Source organism: Dermacentor variabilis, chromosome 3 (genome assembly GCF_050947875.1).
Source record: "Dermacentor variabilis isolate Ectoservices chromosome 3, ASM5094787v1, whole genome shotgun sequence".
NCBI lineage: Eukaryota > Metazoa > Arthropoda > Arachnida > Ixodida > Ixodidae > Dermacentor > Dermacentor variabilis.
This window is the reverse complement of record NC_134570.1, coordinates 135,470,376-135,493,221: the sequence shown is the minus strand read 5'-3', so window position 1 is coordinate 135,493,221 and position 22,846 is coordinate 135,470,376. Positions and strand designations below refer to the sequence as shown.

The 22,846-nt window shown below is 48.8% G+C and overlaps 1 protein-coding gene and 1 long non-coding RNA gene across 3 annotated transcripts in view; both read left to right on the top strand.

Annotated features, from left to right (window-relative positions):
• Positions 1 to 22,846, top strand: part of LOC142574209 (uncharacterized) — a 161,514-nt gene that overhangs the window by 36,440 nt on the left and 102,228 nt on the right. The gene's annotated exons all lie outside the window — the stretch shown is intronic.
• LOC142574207 (uncharacterized) overlaps positions 391 to 22,846 on the top strand; it is a 118,327-nt gene continuing 95,871 nt past the window's right edge. For both annotated transcript variants that reach the window (XM_075683356.1, XM_075683355.1), the window contains exon 1: positions 391 to 761. The gene's annotated coding sequence lies outside the window, so the exon portion shown is untranslated. The remainder of the gene's footprint in view (positions 762 to 22,846) is intronic.

The following is a 22,846-nucleotide window of genomic DNA, read 5'->3' as shown; positions in this document are numbered from 1 at the left end:
CCCTCAGCAGCACAACCCATAGCCACTGAGCTGGAAGGCTGAAATTTCCAACCGAATTTAAACCGGAATTTAAAGCAACAGAGCGTGTTGCTTGCAACAAACCGGAATTTAAAGCAACAGAGCCTGTACCTTCACAAGATACTGAAGAACTCGCGTAGATCAGTCAATATCGTAGTTATGGATAGTCAATAATATATAATCAGCCAGTGGGCTTGGCAGCACGGCGGCAGTGCCTGTCACTGAAGCCCCACGCCTTTTCGACTTGCAGGTGCTCACATTCTTATGCTGTCCCGTTGGCATCTGCTGCTCTCCCGGAGTCGCCACAAAGACTGCGGGAACGCACTGCCTACGGCGTCTTGGCTTGCGGGATGCAGCTGCTTGGCAGAACCTCCTCAATATTGCGCCAGGAAATGCCAATTCTGATGAATGTTCCGCACCGCCTCACGTCTGCAGCCTGCTGTGCACAGTCGCGCGAGGTATAGGCTCGCCCCACCCTCGGCGCGGTAGTACAACAGACGGGCCTACCTCGACTGCCGTCGAATGCTCTAAAATGGAAACAAGCACCGTTGACAACGGCGCTGCACCACCCTTGAACAGAAATCAACCGCATTTGTGTCATCATGCTGCCCTGCTCCAGCCGACGCACGGCACAGACATCGGCCTTCACGCATAAAACACGTCACCCACTCGCTCTCACCAGTAGACGTGTCAGCACTCCGACAATGCGGTTCACTGAAGCCGGATGCCTTTTCACTTAACAGGTAACAACCTATTTATGCATGTCGTTCGTTCCCCCTATGCCGCTTTGCTAGTGCTGCCAAGCCCAGGCTGCTGCATTACCGTTGTTCGCGACTGCACGTCTGTCATCCTGCGAAATCACGCAATCTCTGGTGACGTAGAATCGAAACCCGGCCCTAACGCACGCTTCAGTTCTGCGCAGGCATCCTGTGACATAATTGCAGTATTGGAGGAAATAAGCTCAGGTCAGGCGCCTCGTCCAAACGAAGTGAAATCAATTCGAACCAGATTATCGCAGAACGATAAAATTTTTGACGGCATTAAGAGGCGACTGACAAAAATTGAAGACGAGGTTCCATCCATAGCTGCAATGAAGACCGAAGTTAGTTGCATCATAACAGTTATCGATATATTCAAAAAAGCTATTTCCTACATATCATCACGACTAAATGATTTAGTACATAGGGCTCGTCGTTACAAACTTCTGTATTGTGGCCTAGCAGATATTGGACGGGAAACGTGGAAAGAATCGGAGAACAAGACTGCGGAACGTTGCACTTCTAAACTTAACATAAAATTAGACCCCTTAGATGTAGATCACGCTCGTAGAATTGCCAAATACAGCACTAATATAAACAGACCTATAATTGTCAAGTTAGCGCATTTCCAAGTCAAACAACGTATTTTTCGAAGGCTAAACAACTAAAAGGGTCCAACCACAGCATATCAGAAGACTACTCAGCTAACGTTCGGCATGCACGTAATCAACTAATCGACTTCGGAAAATCGCAGCAGAAACCTTTTAAACTTCGGTACGATAAGCTAATCATGGATAACTGAACTTACAAGAATGATAACGCTGCAAGTAGGTAAATCAACTTCATAGCTGCCATTACGCGCTTCCGTAAAAGAAAATAGTACCCATGTATCATTTGTTTATACGAACAGAAGAAGCTTGCTGCCCAAACGTGAGTCATTCTGTAGCTTCGTTGGTTCTTCTGATTGTAAGCTTCTTGTACTAACAGAAACGTGGCTGAATTCCACCGTCGATAGCCCAGAACTTAATTCATTCCTCCCTGATTTTTACATTTTCAGGCGGGATTTTGTAGGCAAACGCGGAGGAGGCATTCTGATAGCTGCCCATCACAGCCTTTCTTGCTGGATTGTCAATAGCTCTTCACCTCTAGAAATTTTATGCGTATTGTGCCGTTAGTTCTTCGTACCTACGAATTACTATCGGTGTATGCTATCGTCCTGTAATGTAATTTTCTTAACGCATGCCTCACCTTTGGTTTGACGCAGCTACTACCTACCCCTACGCGAAAAAACGAATAGTGCTCTAACACACTCGGCCTTATCGTAACATCCCATCCTGGCAGTGTTTCTTCTGCAACACATCTAGCAGAACTAAGAGATCACTCATTACTGCATGGAGAATTATCCTGGCAACTACCTCAGAGCAAAAAAACAAAGAAAATGGTATTTTACAATAAAGGTGAATATATCTGTATTAACAATGCACTATGCGAGTTTTACAGCTGGTATATCACAGATTTCACGAAGCGCACTGTATACTGCTAACTGGACGTTATTTAAGATCAAATGATCGAACTCACTGAGACTCGCATACCAACTATCCCTTTAACCGAGCGTCCTTCATCCCCATGGTTCAACAACAGATTTTTAACAGGACTAAACAATAAAAATAAATGATTATTTCGCAAAGCCATACATTCCTATACCGCTCCTACCTGGTGAAAATATTACGCCAGTGAAAAGGCGTTTCATTCTTTGGCCGTAACAGCTAAACGAACGTCTTACTTAACGACACTTCCTAGAATGCTTCAAAACAATCCCAAGCAATTTTAGAAATACATTAAGCCAAATAACTGTAAACCATTATTACTATATGATGACAAGAACGGTGTTCCTGACCATAAAGCATCTGAAGTACTAAACTCTGTATTCTCTTCCGCATTTACTCCTGAACCTAACGCTCACCACTCAGACTATCCTTACCTCAACCACCCAACCACGCGAGACATAGCACTTGAGGCAATACGGTATCATCAGAGTAATAGAATCCCTCAAGTTATCATCCTCGGCCTGCATCGGTGTAACTAATTCTAAAATGCTTCAGAACACTGCGCACATCTCCATTGTAGTTTTGTCACATCTTTCAGCAATCATTATCATCTGCAAAGTGCCGCAAGAATGGAAATCAGGAAAGATAATTCCAGTACTAAAAACATCATCGTCATGGTGCCACAGTTACCATCCATTTCCCTGAGTGTTTATTCTAAACTAATGGAGCACATAATTTATTCTCATGTTGTATAATATCTAACACACACTAATTTCTTTCAGTTCTAATCAGCATGGTTTTCAGAGAGGCATGTCCTGCGAGACTCAACAATCTCTCTTCGTTAATGACATCAGCTCACATCTTGATCAAAACCTAGCCATAGATGCCCTCTTCCTAGATTTCTAAAAGCCTTTCGATAAGGTTCCTCATGAACGGCTCTTCCTAAAACTATGGCGTCTTAATCTTAACCCTTGTGCTCTCCATTGGATACGCAACTTTCTGAATAATCGTCAAGAGTTTGTTTACGCTGACCAGTGCTCGTCTAAAGTATCAAGCGTTGCCTCCGGCGTGCTGCAAGGCACTGTCCTGGGACCACGACTCTTCTTAATATACATAAACGATTTACCGAGAGGGTGTTCGCAAATTCGTTTATTTGCTGATGATTGCGTAGTAATCTGCCATCCTTTGCTAAGGACGCTGACTCTTGTGCTCTCCAGTATGACCTTAACATCACTGAAACTTAGTGTAATAATTGGCTAATGTCTCTCAACGTCAAAATAACGTCACTACTTACTGTCCGCCGTCGCAAATCATTTATCTCAGCTAATTACGTTATCACCTGTTCTGAAATATGTGCTGTGAGTTCTTACACGTACTTAGGTATTAACATGCCCGGTAACCTCTGTTTGTCCTTACACATTTGCAGCAGTAGCAATGACGCCAATCGTGCACTATGCTACCTGCGCCGTAATCTACGTCTTGTTGCGCCTTCAGTAAAACTACTTGCATATTTAAGACTTGTTCGACCCAAGGTGGAATACGCATGGACAGCGGAATACGCATACAAACCTAACCTGGCAACAGCAATGGTATCCACACAGAATCGTGCAGCAAGGTTCATTCACTCGCAGTACTAATCTTACAACACTAGCGTCACTAAACTTAAGTCACCTCTGAGCCTTTCAACTCTCGGGCACTAACGCAGAACAGCGAGACAGTCTCCCTTTTAGAAGTTCTATCATTCGCGGCTTCACCAGACCGACATCAAGCCTGCACATCGCACTTACTCTCATCCTAGCCAATAAAAGGCTGTTTATCGCCCTGCAGCTCGCGCAACCGCTCATCTTAACTCTTTCTTCGTTCAAACAGCGAAAGACTGGAATCATGAACCTGTTGAATTGGTGCACCACTCCAATCATTCATCGTTTAAGGCATTCATTGGAAATATCACCTGGATATGCCGACCCGTCTTGTAAAACCCAAAATGGTGTATTTGAGGCATAAATAAATAAATAAGCAAATATAATTGATCATTCTATCGAGAGTCAATCGATGGAGACAACTACAAGACAAAGAGAGAACACTTTTTGTAAAGAAGGAAAGTCTGCTTCTCAATGCCCTCAGTCCACAGCATCGCCTGCGGTATGTTTCAACTCAGTAACGTGTCGTATATAACGGCTGTTTTTACAGCGACACCTTTTTTCTTTGCGAACCTTCCCGGACTTTCCTGGCCGTGGCTGCTCGGCCCTGCTGGATGCTTATGCGGTCTTATCGAAGGGCGCATACTTACAAAAAAGATTGTGTGCCCGATGGTGCGATGCAACCTCCATCCCCCTGAACAGTAGCCCGAGGCTCCAACCATTAGGCCAGAATCACTTTTTTCTTTTTCGTTTTTTATATATTAGACCACAATCGCACGTATCCTTCAATCGTGCCAACACCAACTGGCCCATCGAGATGTTTGTCGCGTGTGTCAAATTGCGATTGACAGTTGCGCGAGGGCATGTGCTCGTCCCCCTTTCCCCGCGCCAGTTTCTTTAACGCAGAATACACAGGAATGAAACGAGCAAATTGAGAACATTTGAATAAGCGCTTCACAAAAGCTGTCCTTGACATAGAGTTAAAAAATGTGCGTTGCATCTGCATGTTTATTCTTCTTGAGTTCGAAGAACAAGAAAAGAAGAATGGACAAATATGGAAACCAAATCAGGCATACCTGATAAACAAGCTTGAATCTTTACAAAATAAAGCAGCACGTTTCATCACTAAAACTTACTCTAGAACATCCAGCATCACGGCTTCAAAGAGTCCCTCCAATTACCCTCTCTAGAAAAACGACGACTGTTAGCACTGCTTTCCCACTTCCACAGATTATATCATACCCCGTCATCCTTCACAGCTTCCCATATCAAACCCCTACAAAGGATTTTCCCCCGCCTCGACCACCCCTTCAAAGTGCGTCCCATGTTTGCGCGTACGAATCTCCTTCGACAATCACCGCTCTTTCATGCTATTTATCAGTGGAACAAGCTGCCAGAAGAAATTGCTTATATACATGATCATGGCTCATTTCTAAGTCATTTGAAGTGCAGTTTTACGCATGTAGAGTAAAAACAGAATTTTGTGCCTTTGACGCATTGTAAATGCATTTACGTGCTTCGAACCGAGTGGTTTTTTTTTCATCATGTATGCATTTCTTTCTTTTATTTTTTAATTTATTTTTACTTTTCTTGTATTCGGTGATCTATGCTACGGTGCTCTATATTGCCTTTCCCCACAAATTGTGTTTGTAATATATTGTTGTTAAACCCCCCTCTATGTTATTCCCGTAAGGGCCTTTAGGGTATATGAATATAAAAAAATAACTTTATTCAAAGGGCCGACGAGTTATTCGATAATTGGCGAAAATCCCCGCCTAGGCGTCGGCCAGGAGCGCTTGAGCTTTGGCAGCTTCCTCGGCCCCGCTGGGCGGCCCAAAGTTGGTCTTCGAGGGCGGAGCTGAGCAGGGTAGTCTCCCAGCGCGTTCGAACTTTTTTCCCCTGGGACAGCATTGTTCCACCACCTTTTCAGGTGCATTTACGAAGAAAAGGCGGGAAAACTAGCATAAGAATGCGTAATCGCTCGGCACCTCACTAAAACATGCATTAAATATCACGAGAATTGTTTACTTTAGGGCATGTGCTACAGTTGAGAAGTTGAAACCAAGCCCAAGCGAAGTCAAGTTTGCACAGCGAACTCGCAAGGCTAGAACTACTTTCCCGAAGGCGTGTTTTAAGAAGTTCGGGAGGTACTTAGATATGTAAGTGTAATGCGATTTCGAGCACCTTCTTTACACGCCGAGGCAGCCCAGCGGCTCCGGCGTTGCGTCCACAGAGCTCGAGGTCGCGGTTTCAATCCAGTTAGGGGCAGCCTCATTACGATGTGCGCGGAACGCGAAAATCCCTCGTGTTCCGTGCCTTGGGGGTACCTTAAGGAACCCCAGGCGTTCACAATTATTGTGGAGTTATCCATTATGGCGTGCCTCATAAGAAGATTGTGGTATTGGCAAGTAAAACCGCATAATTAGATTTTTATTTTCTAAAGTGACGCTAGTCTTGGAATTATTTCCGTGCGTGCATGGAGTGACTAAGGCTCTGCTTGCGTTTCGACATTATAACGTGTGTTATAAAGTGACCGTATTACAAATTATTTAGTGAATATTTCTAAACACCAAGACTTTGCAGTTGGTCGAGGAAATAACATTCGTATCCTGATGTTGTTCAACTCAAAAGACCAAACTCTCAATACTGTGCTACGTGTTCCCTTCGACCATAAAAGTATTTCGTGGCATGCGGCGCGAGCATGTTTCGCTGCACGCTGTACCGACGCCACACGGAAGTCTGCTACGGTTGCGGAGGACTGGGACACCGGGCTGACGTGTGTCCCAACCCGGGAAGCTAGTGGTGTCGCACCTGCGGCAAACGATCGCCGGCGGAAGATCACCAGTGCGATCCGCAATGCACGTTGTGTGGTGGCCCGCACCCCACTGCGGCCACAGAGTGTAGGGACAAATTTCAAGTTCCATATATTGTCAGAAGAAGACGGCGACAGCGGCGTCGACGCGCCGAGCAGCTGAAGCTGGGAACCGACGTCATCACGGCGGGCGGCAGGAGCCACTCGCGTACGCAGCTGTGCAGGAGCGCAGCACCGCAAGAAGCCGCTCTCGCACGCCAGCTACGCAGAAGCGCGGTGCAATCAGGGAGCGCTCCAGATCAAGAGGGCGCTCGGTGTCCAGCGTGCAGATCCAGGAGGAGCCTACCTTGGCGGATCGTGTCAAAGGGAAGAAGAAGAAGGAGCTACAGAGACCCACGGAGGTAACGCGGTCGGCTTCGCCAGAGCATGGTAGTAGGTCGCACGTGGACGCATTACTTAAGGAAGTTAAGGAGCTTAGAGAGGAGGTACGCCGACTCAAAGCCGCCAAGGCAAATCCAAAGTCCATTGAAATAGCGGCGAGCAGCCAGACGCCACAGGTAGTCGAACATATACCCCGCGTAGGGCTCACTAAAGCAAAGCGTAAGGCCCCGCTTCCTAACGACGACAGCAACTCGGAAACGTCTGAGGGAGAGGTCCAGCAAAGAAAGATGCTGGAGGAACTACTTAGGATAAGTAGAGAAAATCAGGAAAGCGTAAAGCTTTTGGTCCAAAGAGTGACCGTACTAGAAAAAAAGGCGGCGATTAAGGCCAAAGCCAAGGTCCGAGCGCAAAGCAAGGCAGTGAATCATTCCGAGGTTGCTCCGGCTGTGGAGCAAGGTATGTTGTTGTAGCATCATGGCGGGCGATCACAAAGAGCTGGTAATATGGCAGTGGAACTGCGCTAGTTTTCAAAGGCGCAAGGCTCCGCTACGGCAACTTTTGGCGAATGAGGTGGAAAAACCGCAGATTTTGTTATTACAGGAGACACTATGCGACGATCCTACCCACCCTGGCTCCAACACTGTGTCGGTCAGGAACGAGGGAGGCAGAGGACTAGCTACGATAATCAAAAAAAAATCTAGCCTTTATTGAACATCCAATGCAATCTGGACGGGGTAAGATGGAGGCCCTTTTTGTGGTGGTTATACCACACGGGCGTCTCAAGCAGAGCGTCTTTGTGCTTAATGTCTATAGCCCGCCGTCGGACCAGAGACAGACGTTTAACTCCCTGCTTAGGAAGGCGACTTCGATAGCCAAACAATTTCCTCTGATAGTTGCTGGGGCTTTAATGCCCCTCATAATGCATGGGGCTACGTCAGACGGACTATAAAAGGAGAGAACCTGGCGAGGACCTGGATGATCTTGCGTTTTCGGTAATTACTGACCCGGGGTTCCCCACTAGGCTGGGCACGTCGGTTGCGCGAGATACAACGCCTGATTTGGCCTGTGTAAGGAACGTAGGTAACGTTACGTGGGCCAATAAGCAGGAGAACCTGGGCAATGACCACTTCATAGTAGCGGTAACATTAACGGTGGAAGCCCGACCGGCCAGGGTATTTCGAGTCACGGACTGGGAGAAGTTCAGGAAACTTAGGAAGGAGCGAATGAGCACATTTTCCTCGTTTGACGAGGCCATCGAATCGCTAACGGAGGACGTCGAGAGGGCTGCTAAGGTAGTACAAACAGAAGCGGAGGTCCCAAGAATGGATCCGCACCTAGCGCATCCGTTGGAGGCGAAATCGTCAATTCTGATGAGGTGGAAAACACAAAGGTTAAATCGTAGGCTGAGGAAAAAGGTTGCGGAGCTTAATAGAGAGATTCAGAGATATTGTGCGGAGCTCAATAGGCTACAATGGGACGAGGTCTGTGCGGCAGTAGATGGGTCCATGCGCTCAGGAGGGAAGTGGAACCTCCTCAAGCACCTCCTGGGTGACGCGCAGACAAAGCATAATCAAAGGCAAACACTTAGTAAAGTCATACACCGGCACAAACAGGAGGGAGGTACTGAAGAGTCACTTTTGAATGCGATCGCGGATAGATACCTTCCTATAGGGCCGACGCAGGAAGATGATTATCCGCAGATCGAGTGCGCCAGGGTAGAGGAACTGGACGCGCCTTTCACAGAATCGGAGATCAGGGCGGTGATCTACAATTTAAACAGCAGATCGGCTCCGGGTCCGGATAATGTTTCTAACAGGCTATTACGAAACCTGGACGATAAAGCAGTGGAACTACTCACAAAGGAGGTCAACAGGGTATGGGAGACAGGACAGGTGCCTGACGGATGGAGGTCGGCTATAGTGACACTCATCCCTAAACCAAGAAAACCCCTTCATCTGGACAACATGAGGCCAATATCACTAACCTCGTGCATAGGCAAGGTAGCGGAGCACGCGATCTTGAACAGGGTTTCCGGGTACATAGAGCGCAGAAACCTCTTCCCACGCAATATGGTTGGTTTTCGGCCCGGTCTATCGACGCAGGAGGTTATGCTAATGCTGAAGCAGCAAATCTTTGATAGCGGCACCCGAGACGTGAGAGGCATTCTCGCCCCGGATCTCACTAAGGCGTTCGACACAGTGTTTCATAGATACATTCTGCAGGCCACGGCCGGGATAGGCCTGGGAGTCAAATTCCAGGCCTTTGTCAGGTCGTTTCTCATGAATAGAACTGCTACCATTCAGGTGGGGCAGATTCGGTCGAGCGTGTACGGATTGGGAGCTCGGGGTACCCCTCAGGGATCAGTCATCTCGCCACCACTCATCAGTATAGTCACGAAAGGTCTATCACATAGGCTGGGCGGCCTCCAGGTCATAAGTCACGCACTTTATGCAGATGACATCACGATTTGGTGCCCAAGGGGCTCCCTAGCTGAAATGGAGCAAGCTCTACAAACGGCCTTGGATGAGACGGAGGCTTACCTCGCGGACACGGGTCTCAAGCTGTCTACGAGTAAATCGGAGCTGTTGCTTTACAGACCCGCAAGGCAAGGGGTTCGAGGTCTGACACCCCTCAACCAGCTACCCGTGGCATTATACGCGAACAATGGGCAGAAAATTCCTAGAGTCGACTCAGTTAAGATCCTAGGCCTGCTTATAGACGCGAGGGGCTGCAATGCCAGAACAATTACCCACGTTACAGCCAAAACGGAGAATATGTTGCGGCTAATTGCTAGGGTGTCCAACTGAAAGAAGGGGTTAGGTGAAGACAACCTCCTTCGGATCTACAACGCGTTCCTCATGAGCCATAATAACTATGTGGCGTCAGCTCTAGTGTGGACAAAAACGGAAAAGACCAAATTAAATACACTCATGCGCAAGAGCATCAAGAAAGTGCTAGGCTTGCCTATTGCCACGAGCTCCGACAGGCTAGATCAACTCGGTATGCACAATAACATAGACGAGACTATAGAGGCACAGGTCACTGACCAGGTGGTTAGGCTATCGTCGACCCAAGCTGGCAGGCGAATTCTCGACGAGGTTGGCATGGCTCCTAGGATATTGGAGGACTGGCGTATAACATTGACACGAGAAACGAGGGCGACCTACCTAATGAGGCCCTTCCCGCGGAACGTACATCCGCAGCATAACGAGGGTAGACGTAAAGCCCGTGCACGAGCCATATTTAAGAAAGTTAGAGACGCCAGAGACTCCGCGGTCTTTGTCGATGCGGCGCAGTACGGGAACAGGAGAGTGTTCGCGTTATCGGTTGTAGACGGGCGGGGGGTGCTTCGGTCCTCGGCCTCGGTCAGAGCGGCCACGGCGAGTATGGCAGAGCAAATTGCGGTTGCGCTGGCCTTGTGTGACCCAGAGCGTTCCTACATTTACACCGACTCGAGAGACGCAATCAGAGCTTTCGAGTCGGGTAACCTCGCACGAGAAGCGGCCTCTATTTTAGAAAAAAGGGCTTGCCCAGGTTTTCATTATATCACGTGGTTCCCCGCACACATGGGGACGAACGTTCTCGAGGGATTCCCAAACCTCAACGAGCTTGCACACGACCGTGCGCGAGAACTCACGCGCCGCGACGGTCTGGAGGCTCCGGAGGGGCAGGAAGGGACTCAGCAGAACGATCCACTCCTCACATTTAATGAAATTACTAAACATTACCAACTTGGTCGGAGAATTTATCCTCTGCCTCACCAGAAGCTCAGTAGAGGTCAGTCAGCTACACTTAGAATGCTGCAGACGGGATCTTTCCCGTCGCGGGGATTCCTCAGTAAGATGTACTCGGATGTGGACCCTAGTTGTCCCGACTGCAGTGAAACCTTTTGCTCAATGACTCACATGCTCTGGCGATGTCCCGCGTTGCCTAACGACTTCCTCTCCAGCGAGGCCGAATGGGAGGAGGCTATCAGAAGTAGGGTACTCCGAAAGCAAGCCCAGGCTATCCAGAGGGCCCAAGAAAGAGCGGAGCGTCACGGCTTTCTATCCTTTACGTGGGCGCGGCCAGCGGCTACAACGGCCTCCCGTTAGGAGGTCCTGACAGTAGCTCCTCACGATTAAATAAATTTCGTTGTCTGTCTGTCTGTCTGTCTGTCTGTCTGTCTGTCTGTCTGTCTGTCTGTCTGTCTGTCTGTCTGTCTGTCTGTCTGTCTGTCTGTCTGTCTGTCTGTCTGTCTGTCTGTCTGTCTGTCTGTCTGTCTGTCTGTCTAACTACAACAGTAACAACCAAAACATGCCAAAGTGGAGATGAAAATGCAGTAGTTGTACTAAAGTATAAAAAAATATGGCACTTAAACATCGCATAAGCACCGCAACAACATCCACATGCATCGAAAAAAAATTAGGGCAATACTTTGAATATCCCAAGCACAGGAAACGTAATTCTTCGGGGCTGCATGGTAAAACAGCTTACAACGGGATGAAATTATGTAAAAAAGCACAGGTGGACGAAGATAAAGTTTTTCGAGTACAAATTGAATATGAATAATGAGGAGCCAATATGGCATCGATTATAGGACTAATTATTGAATACACAAGCGCGGACACCTACATTAACAGCAGAAATATTTATTTTGGTATAATTAGGTATCATGCTTGTGCTGATGAATCGAAAAAGAGAGCTAACTACCAATGACAATTAGGATGAAATTTAAACACAAGATAACTCATTTTCACTAAAAGCAAAGCGAGCGGATAGCCTGATCTTCCTTAGACATTGGTTATAGACAAGATTTAGAAGAATATATGGCATCTGTATGATTAACTTCCCGAAAGCGCTAAATACATGGTTGCCGAAGAAAATATCAGGGACAGAATACAGAATGCTCTTTTTTATGTCATCCCAGGCATTGACCGGCGGCGTTCGATATTGATATGTCCGGCATCAGGACTGGTGCACTTTCTTTTGCGAACAGCGCTAAAGCAACAAGGTTCTGTAAATTTGGGCGCAGTAGTCGTAGAATAATCCGTTGCTAACAAAACATCACAGGTTCTAACGTAAAATATAGAAACACTAGATCCCTAAATTGCAAACAGCACCAAGTGGCAGGCTACAAGGAAACGTGGCATGTTACCATGTACGCTTCCGCCACGAGACCGACAACGAAACACCTATTATCCATTGTGTTTCTACATTCCTTGCAATTTAATTTGCTGACGTTGTTTGACTACTGGTAATTTGGGTGCATTGTTCAGCAAATGGAGAAAAGTAACCAGACTTTATCGGCCGATTGTTGTGGAATGTTACACTACTTTCAATTTTCGGAAAGGCCGAATAGTTCATTTTCCAAGGCGAATAGCTAGAGTACAAGATTCAGTTGGTATTGAAAACGTGGAATATTTGCCCACCCGAATAGCCAAAAGCTATACTAACTTGAGATGGCATGCTAATTACCAGCTAATCATGTGCGCTGACATATTGCAATGCTTCTGCGAGACCATATGCGTATTAGGGGCCAGAAATAAAGAAGTCGTTCATCACCCGAGTTAATTAGAGCAGACAGCCCTCCGAGGCGGCGGCTCATGTAAAAAGCGCGTGTCGCAAGTATGAAAAGTTCTCCAGGAAGCGCAGTGCATCACGGTGGCGTCGTTTATGTCGCGACAGTAACTAGTCTGCCGGTCTTTCATCGATCACTCTGCACAGTCGCAAACATTTCCTGATAGGTTAATTTTTTAAAAATAAACTTTCTTCAGCCCAGCCAGAACAACGCAGCCGCTATCGCTTGTTTTTTTATTTTCATTTTCGCCGCTTGCATGTCTGTTGACACGAGGCTACTTCAATGACTAACGTGTCCGCGCCTGGACGAAGCAACCAAACGCCATGTGTCATCTTCGTTTCCGTCGAATGTCACGTGGTGCCTAATTTTATTGAAAAACCGCGGGGCTAGCAGCTCTCGGCCGTCCACCGAGCCGACGATGCGGCCAGGGAGTTAAACTTCCCGGTCCCAACGTGGGAGTAGCGCACTCTATGGGGCCATGCGCCCCATAGCTCGCAGGAACTTTCACTAAAGTTATTCCATCCATCCATCGCGTATTATGTGGAAGTCAACTATTTCAGCATTAACATTCTGTTCACTGCCGTTATATATGCATTCAGTTGCGGTCCTGCCCGTTTTATTTAAATGTGTGCCTATAGGTGACACTGCCGCGTAAATTAATGCTTGGCGCTACAAAACAATAAACTGTTGTCTCTAGGCGGCATGGATATTCTTCAGAAATGAGGAGCTGCACTGCAAAGTTTCAGCAAGTCACGCATCAAGAAAGCAGAATCATGTCTAAAACGCATCACACACACAAATTGAAAACCACATCATACACATCTTATTGTGCTTACAATCTTAGAAAAAAAGATTGTGAAAGGTAGTAAGGGGCCTAGTACATAAGTTTGCCATTCATTACTACCACATTACCAGCGATTACTATCTTCGATATATCGAACTAATAATAAATGTTACCTTTACTAAAGAATTATTATATTTCACCAAGAAGTTATGAAAGACAATACCACCGGTATATACTCTTCTATATTACGTTGTGAAGAAATGGTCTTAATACGAGTTTTAGATAAACTGTAGCTTCTGTCATGTTGGAATAATAGTTATGGGTTGCGTAGTCGCACACCTATGTGCAGGCGATAAACATTACAAATATCGATTCATAGCTTCGTTTAAATATCGAAATACATCCTGCGCAACCTGTGGTCCTAAATAATATGGCAATATACGAGGTCTCTTAGAAAAGTATCCGACCTTATTTTTTCGCAAACACCTGATGGATATGAAACAAGCGCGCTTGCATCAGCCGACCTTGAACCTTCGTGCGCATGCGCGAATTTTTGCCGCCCGCCGATAGCGCCAGTGGCTGGGACGCAGCGTTTCAGTAAGGTAGTGCGCAGAGCTCTCGTCGGTTTTCTAGTGCAAGGAAAATGGTGGAGCAACTGGAGCAGCGCTACTGCATCAAATTTTGCCGAAACTGCGCGACAGCCAAGTGGAAAGCACTAGGAACATTCAAACGCCTTTCGGTGACGATGCTATGAGCAGCACCCAGATTAAGGAGTGGTACAACCGGTTTAAAGACGGCGGTAGATTGTTGGAGAGCGAGCTACGCTCCGGTCGGCCATCAACATGCCGAAATGACCAGGTCATTGCCGAAGTCAACGAAGTGGTGGTGCGGGACCGTCGTGTGACTATCCGAGAAATTGCGGAAGAGGTGGGAATCAGCGCTTTTTCTGTACATTCCATTATGACTGAAGATTTGGCCATCAAGAGAGTTGTGGCGTAATTCGCGCCGAAGCTGGTCAGGATGTAGCAAAAGCAACTTCCTGTTGAAGTCTCACAGGACATGCTGGATTGTACAAGCAGTGACTCCGACTTCATGTACATCATAATTACTGGTGACGAGCCTTCGGTGTACGGGTGCGACCCGAAAATGAAATCCCACTCGTCACAGTGGAAGGACTCTACGTCACCAAGACCAAAGAAGGCCCGCCAAGTGCGCAGCAACGTCAAAGTGATGCTGACTCTTTCTTTGACTCCTGCCGTGTGGTACACCACGAGTACGCGCCACAGAGCCAAGCAATCACCAAAGAGTACTACAGAGATGTCCTCCGTCGCATGCGTGCATGATGCTGTGCGGCCCAATAAACCGGAGTTGTGGTCAACAGGAAATCGGCGCATCCATCACAACAATGCTCCTGCACATTCCTCGCACTTGATTCATAGTATTTCGGTGAAAAACCAGACTCCCCTAGTTCAACAGGCTCCTTACTCACCTGATATGGCCCCCCGTGACTTCTGGGTGTTTACCAATATAAAAGGGCCATTAAAAGGAGCGGCATTTCAGACAAAAGAGGACATTATGGCTGCAACGACAGCTGAGATAAATTTCATTCCGAAAGTGGCCTTCTCGGAATGTTTCCAACAATGGCAGCACTGCTGGGCGAAGTGTGTGAAGTCTCAAGGAGACTACTTTGAGGGTTATTAGATTTCCAGTGCTCCAGTTATGCCAGTTTTTTTATCTTCGGCCAAAGGTCGGATACTTTTCTAACAGACCTGGTATATTCATAAGGTCGTTCCTGGAAACATGTTGCGACATTTTTGTATCGTGCTATGCCTCCTTCAGTTCGGTTGCTTGTTCGTTTCAGTAAAGTGTTGTTTATGGTATGCAACCTATTGTCCTTGTCTTAATATTAATGATGTGATCCTGTTTCAAACGCCACTGAGCTGTATGCCAGTGCGGTTCTCTTTTTTTTTTCGTCTGCGCGTTTACAATGCGCTATTAGAAGCGGAGCTACCTAATTATATCTTGGCAACGCAAGGACCGCTTGTTAGCGAAAAAAAGGCCCCGCTAACAAAATCTGGTAGAAGATGCTACCTGGCATCGTCAATATTACCTATAGTTTGTAAACTAACTACCCGTGCTGGCCGTATACACCCCACCTACTTCGAGTAGTAAATTCAAGTACCAGCATCGTCACTATAATATCGATGAAAAATTTGTGATCAGCAATTATCAGCAATTATTCATTAAATAATGCTACCCTTTGTCTCAGAGTGCAATTGCGACCCTGTTTTCTCCGTGCGTGAGTCGTCGGAGCAATACACGTAGTGAAACGTTGAGAAAACAACAAAATCTGCACTGTTTTCTAGGCAGTGTACATAACAATAGCGCATTCCCATATCTTGCGTTTGCCCAAGCATATTTTCTCGCGTTTTGCATAAACGTTTAGTAGACGGCAGAGCCTATTTAGTCGGCATTATTATCCAAAGTTAACCGAGTCTACTAGTAGTAAAGGTACACAAGCTCAATTACGGTGCATAATATACCAGGGAAGGCACATAGTTACATGTGGTTACCTTTCGTCGCATTTTTAATTCTAGGAGTAATTCTTGATTTTGAAACTGTGTGATGTGGCCATGTTGAAACGCGCATGTATGAACAAGCTCTGCAATCAGAAGAATACGTAGGCATTTCTGTTCAAACTAAATAACGGGGAATAGTATGATGCCAGTAACTGTACACAACGTGCCACATTTTATATTTTTTCAACTTTATTATGAGTGCTTCTTTGCTTTAAACAAGAATGGAATGCGCAAATGTTAGTTATTCAACTATGTCGTTCGATATTTTTGGAGGAGTGTCTTTGTGCAATGGATGATCAGGGTTAAGATGCGCCATCTCCTGAAACCTACAGCAAGAAAGAAGCTCACCACTTTAGCTTGTCATCCGAAATAATGCGACGCAGGAAGCGCATTCATGCTTTGCAATATGAATTACACAGGCACCAGCGAAATCCTCAATGGAAATTAGTAAGAGAAGCCCTCTTACGAAAAATAATACTAGAGTGCATTACTACTGCGCGGTTGCCAATTGTGTCAAAGGCTCCGAAATGCGCCTACAAGAAGGAGTCATACCGACGCCAAGGGACGTGTTGAAAATCAGAGGGAAAGGACGCGTTCTAGTGAGCCCTAGCTTGTCTGTGCCCACATTATTCGCCAGAGCACGGATCATGTGAGCAAGGCAAGATGAAAAAAAGGAAAGGGAACATGGCGCAGTGAATGCTTTAGGAACCGAATTGCTGCTCTTGGCAGCAAACACTGAATGTGGCCCTCGATGCCCGTCTCTCGCCACCACCATAAACTGTGGAATTTCCACGGGTGGCAACGCGAGTGCATACCTGTACCTAGGATAATGCATTCATTCGAATACTAAGCAAAAGAAAGGCTAATGCAGCACGAGAGTCTCAATTCGTGCAACGAGATGTCGATAAACAAGCACTGAAGAGAGCGGCTTCGTCAAGTTAGCCAGGCGGAAGCAATTCAAGTGCCAATTTCCAGAGTGCGATGCAAAGCAGATCCGCTTGTGACCAGGCAATCAAACCAGACCCACAGCTAGTTATCCTACCGCTCTTCCCATCCGTCTTTACATGACCCATAGCCACACGTGGACTCCTAGGTTAAGTGATTTTCGAAGTGAATAACGACACAGTTTGGTCGGTTGACCGACGTAACTACGGTGGCAATCGTTGACGTGAGCTCGTCGTCTGGTCTTGCCTCAACGGTGCGCCAAATCGTTCGTGAAAAGCTACTCCAATGCCAAGATCCTTCATCCTCACAATGTTTCCCGAGTACCTCCCAGCCCACTCCCACCTGGCAGTCGGTGAACGCCACGGACGGCAACAAACATGCGGAATATCCACGTGCAATGACATCATTGTCGGCGAGGTCCGACTGCAAACCGCGCTCTCGTTTCACCCGCCAATACCGACGACCCTCAAGTGGTTACGATACAGATACCGGTGTCGGTCATTCTTCGTATTCCAGCATCCCTGCGTACCTCGAAAAGCCGTGCAAGCATCGACTTCCACCTCCCCCTATGTGTTATTGCTGTGGTGCACCAGGCCCCATGGCACGGTTCGGCGGACCCCGACAGTCACCTCGGTACGAGTTGTGCGCCCTCGGTGCTATGATGGACCCCTGAATGCTCTGTTGCCGACCCACGTGACATCGAGCAGTCGTTCCTGGTAGTGAAACTTGAACAATTCCCCACCCACCTGATGAGCCATGGTCTGAGCTGACGTGCTCACATCGGCTCCGGATTTTATGACCAATTTTGCAGTGCTAATTATTTTTTACCGCGGTATAACTATTACCACTGTGTCTGTGAGAGTGCGGGTCATCAACCGGTACCGGTGGCTACCAAAGGTACGATTTTTCGCCAATTTCCCGGGACTTTCCGTGGAAGCCGGCGCCGTTCCAGTAAGCCTAATCGAACAGCTTGGATCTGCCCATAGCCAGGCCCATCCTCTGCGAGGAAAGGCCGTCGTCTTCGGGCGGCGGCTATACAAACATGTCGACCGAGATGGAGACGTCCATTGTTCGGGACCCGGCGAATTCCGGCGTTAGCCAGATGTGTGTTGAAACTCAAGGGGAAGAAATTTCTTCCGAGGAATTCAACGACAATGCAGACTGGTCGCATGTAGGCCGGCGTATAAAGATCTTGGCCAGCCAGGGGACTGCCGCTCACCAGTCAAGACCTACGACGAAGAACTTTGCCAGGAACGTGAAAGCTTCGGTGACGAGGGCAGCAAGGATGCCGGACGCTCTACCGAGGGAGGAGACCAAGGTGATAGTGCGACCTCGAGGAGGCCTTAACATCGCGAGGACCCAGACCGCCACCGTGGCATCAGCCATCATGACGGCGGCGAACGTATCAAGGGAGGATGGAGCAGCGGACACCTTCTGCCCCAACTTGCAACAAAACATCATGGTGGTGAGTACCCCCGACGATATACTTGCTTCACGTTACGCCGAAATAAAATCGATCTGCATTGGTGGCAAGGAACACGTGGTTGGCGCATATCAAACCGCGCCATATGGCACCGTTAAAGGCATTATTGGAGGTATCCCAATAGAGGACTCCACGGCCGCAATCGACCGGAACATTGTAAACTCGAGAAATCCCTTGGCACTTGGCGCGAAGAGGATTGGTAGCTCGACCACAGTCATCGTGGCTTTCAAGGGCCTGAAGGTCCCGAATTACGTGTGCTATGGTCCCGTTCTCACCAAGTGCAGCCTATATCGAAAACAATTCGATGTATGTAAGCAGTGCGGAAAGGTGGGCCACCGCCGCGACGTTTGTCCAAACCCTCACGTGAGGGCTTGCTTTGCTTGCGGGGCCGTTGACCCCAAGGAAGACCATAGTTGTACCCCCACTTGCCGATTGTGCGGAGGGCCACATCTGACCGGTGACAAGGTTTGCAAGAATAGGTTCAAGGTCCCATACGTAGTTACAAGGAGACAATGGGAGCGCAAGATGGCCGAACAACAAGCGCAGCAGCAACAGCAAACATCTCTCAGAGCTGAGGAATTTCCATCGCTGATGTCAGCAACTGCAACACCTGCCGGCCCAGCTGGTCGCCGAGCGTCACGTTCCGTCTCGAAGCGCAGGGCCAGCGAGAGTAGACAGCGTAGCCTTAGCCGCAAGCGATCGCAGTCACGTGACCGCGTGAGCTGGGCCGATGCAGCAAGGCACGGTGCCAAGAAAGCACAGGGGGGTGCCACCACCACCACCAGCACCTCCAATACCGCAACGACCACCGCAACGACCATTAGCACCAGCAAGACCGTCGATGGCAACAACAAGAGCAAGACGAAGGAAGACGAGGCGATGAGGATGTTGCAGGAAGACAACGAGGCACTCAGGCGCAAAAACAACGAGCTCGAGACAAAAGTCAGTAGGCAAGAGGCCACTATTAGCAAGATGGCAAACGAGATCATGGAAATCAAGAAGCTTCTCACGACCCGTTCCACCAATAACGAAACGCCCCAAGCGGTATCATGTGAACCAACACCCAGCATCAGCAGCGCTTTACCATCAACATCCGCTGAGGAGGAACCAGCACCCAAGAGACGAGCGATCGAGAACCTGAAGGAGCGCAAGCTCAACGACCGGGTGGACAACCTGAAAGACAAGGTCGACCAAATCGAGGAACACCTCGATGGGCTCGAAGATTATATTAAGACAACGTTCACCACGATGATTAACGACAGGTTCGCCGCCATCGAGCGGACGTGTCAGCAGTTAACGAACGCAATACAGCAAATAACGCGGCAGTACAATCAGCAACAATCATGGCCGCTCCAGCAACAACAACAACTACAGCAGTGAAGGGTCTCGTGACCTGGCACTGGAACTGTAACGGTTTCGCTAGCAAGAAGGCAGTCTTGCAGCAACACATAACACAAGTAGCAAACAAGCCTGATATAATCATGATACAAGAGACTCGCACTGATACAGTGTCGCTACCCGGTTATCGCGTATACGCCAAGTCTCCAAAGGTCAGCGGCGGCAGAGGGATATGCACATTGGTTCGCAAGGGACTCACCTTCATTGAGCACGAGTTGCACAATAGTAAAATTGAATACACTCTCATCGAGGTCGTTACGGACAAGAAACAAAAGAACAGCACCTTTCTGCTTAACGTCTACAGTAGCCCTTCACACTGGAAGCAAAAATTCAAGACGCTCCTTCACAGAGCCAGCACCGTGGCGGGGACTCACAGGCTCGTCACCTGCGGGGACTTCAACGCGGCACACCCGGCATGGGGATATAACAAGCAATTGGCCAAGGGGCGAGACCTGTTCCAAGACACATTGGACCTGGGCTTTACCCTCATCACAGACCCGACTGATCCTAAAAGGATTGGGAACTCTGTGTCCAGGGATACGACGCCGGACCTCACGTTCGTGAAGAACGACGAGAAGGGGAATATCTCCTGGCGCAACACGGGGTCAGAGCTCGGCAGCGACCACTACATCGTAGAGGTCATCATACCGGAAGAGGTCAAGGCCTCGGAGGACACCAGAAAACATTATTTTACGGATTGGGATGCCTTCCGTAGCCTGTTACCAACGGAGATGGAGGAAATCAATAACATAGAAGAATGGTCAGCTCACATCGCGGGGAAGGTCAAGGAGGCGACCAAAATCATAGAAACGGATGAGCAGGTCGACAAGGTTGACAGCCGTCTCGCGCACTTATTCGAAGCAAAGCAATCTATCCTAAACAGGTGGAAGAAACAACGACTAAATCGGCGCCTAAGGAAGAAAGTGGCGGAGCTGAATCGCGCCATCGAAGTTCATTGTCGGCTGCTCTGCACGCAACAATGGAACGAAATCTGTAATGCTGCGGACGGGCAGATGCATAGCGGCAAAACCTGGAACTTGATGCGGCATCTGCTCAACGAGACTAAAACAAAGTCCCACCAACGCGACCGCCTCGCAAAGATCATTCACAGAGCAGTCAAGGAAAACGGGGAAACTGAAGTAATCAGACGCATAAACAGCAAGTATCTTCCGTTTACACCCACGGAAAGGCATCCTGAGTACGGCGGTCAAGCCAACGAGAAGCTTGACCGCGACATCAGCGTCGAGGAGGTGCGAGCGGCCCTGCACGAACTAAACAGCAAGTCGGCGGCCGGCCCGGATCACATCTCGAACAGAGCGCTCAAGAACCTCAGAGATGTGGCCATCGAAAACCTCACCGGTTACTACAACAAGTGCTGGAGTGCGGGGTCACTGCCCCAGCAGTGGAAGACTGCCAAGACCATACTCATCCCCAAACCAGGCAAGCCGCCGAACACGGACAACCTCCGGCCCATCTCGCTCACGTCCTGCGTGGGCAAGGTGTTGGAGCACGTCCTCATGTGTAGGTGGCAGGATTACCTGGAGGAGTCGGGACTATACCCCACCACGATCATCGGGTTTCGGCGTTCCCTCGGCACCCAAGACGCGATGATTCTGTTGAAGAAAGATATAATTGACGCAGATACCCTAACGAAAGACAACAAGGCCATTCTGAGGCTGGACCTGCAGAGCGCCTTCGACAAGGTGAAGCACTCTGCCATCCTAGCCCAGGTGTCCAGACTCAACATGGGCGCAAGAACATACAATTATATCAAGGACTTTCTGACGGGACGGACTACTGAGCTCTGTGCCGGCGATCTACGGCTCCAAGAGAAGAGGCTCGGCAGTGTCGGGACCCCCCAAGGCTCGGTCATCTCGCCGTTGTTATTCAACCTCGTCATGATCGGGGTGGCCAAGCGACTCTCTCGCGTCGAGGGCGTCCGGCACACCATCTACGCCGATGACATCACGCTGTGGGTTCCGGGAGGCAGCGATGGTCACATTGAGAGCACGCTGCAAGAAGCCGTCGACGCTATTGAAGACCAGCTGAACGGTTCTGGTTTGATCTGCTCACCGAGCAAGTCAGAACTGCTGGTGTTACCATCGAAATACGTCAGACGTAAGAGGAGCGAAGCGAGGGATTACGAGGCCATCAAGATCGTGACGAGGAACGGCCACGTGATCCCGGAGGTCGAAAAAATCCGGGTGCTCGGCATGATCATAGACAAGCGACGGGGCAACGGCGAGACTATTTCCCGCCTTACAGCCAAGATTACCAACGCAATACGTCTCATCAGACGGGTCGCCAACCGCAAGGCTGGGATGAAGGAGGAAAGCTTGATTCGGCTTGTGCACTCCTTCGTAATCAGCCACGTCACCTACGTTGCAGCCTTCCACAACTGGATGCAATGTGAAAGGAATAAAATCGACGCCCTGATACGCCGAGCTTACAAGGCGGCGCTCGGACTACTCGAGTGTACGAGCACCAACAAGCTCCTGAGCCTGGGGGTACACAATACCCTCGACGAAATTGCGGAAGCGCAACGAACCGCCCAGCTGGAGCGGCTCTCTATGACCGAAGCCGGCAGGCGCATACTTCAATACTTGGGCTTCACGCCCGGAGCGAAAGCGGCGAGTAGCGACGTTTCTGTCCCGGACGGAACCCGGCGCCGGATTCGGGTGGACCTCATCCCGAGAAACATGAACCCGGAGTACAACAAGGAGAGAAGAGCGGCGAGGGCCAAGGCCCTCATCGACTTTCACGCCAAGGACGAGCACGCAAGGTTCGTGGATGCGGCAGAATACCAGGGAGACTGCGCGGCGTTCGTAGCTACCGTCATCGAGGCGTCGTCCGGCGCGACGAGGGCAGCGGCGAGCTTACGGGTCCGCGAGGCGTGTCAGGCGGAGGAGGTGGCCATTGCCCTGGCCATTGCCGACCCCGG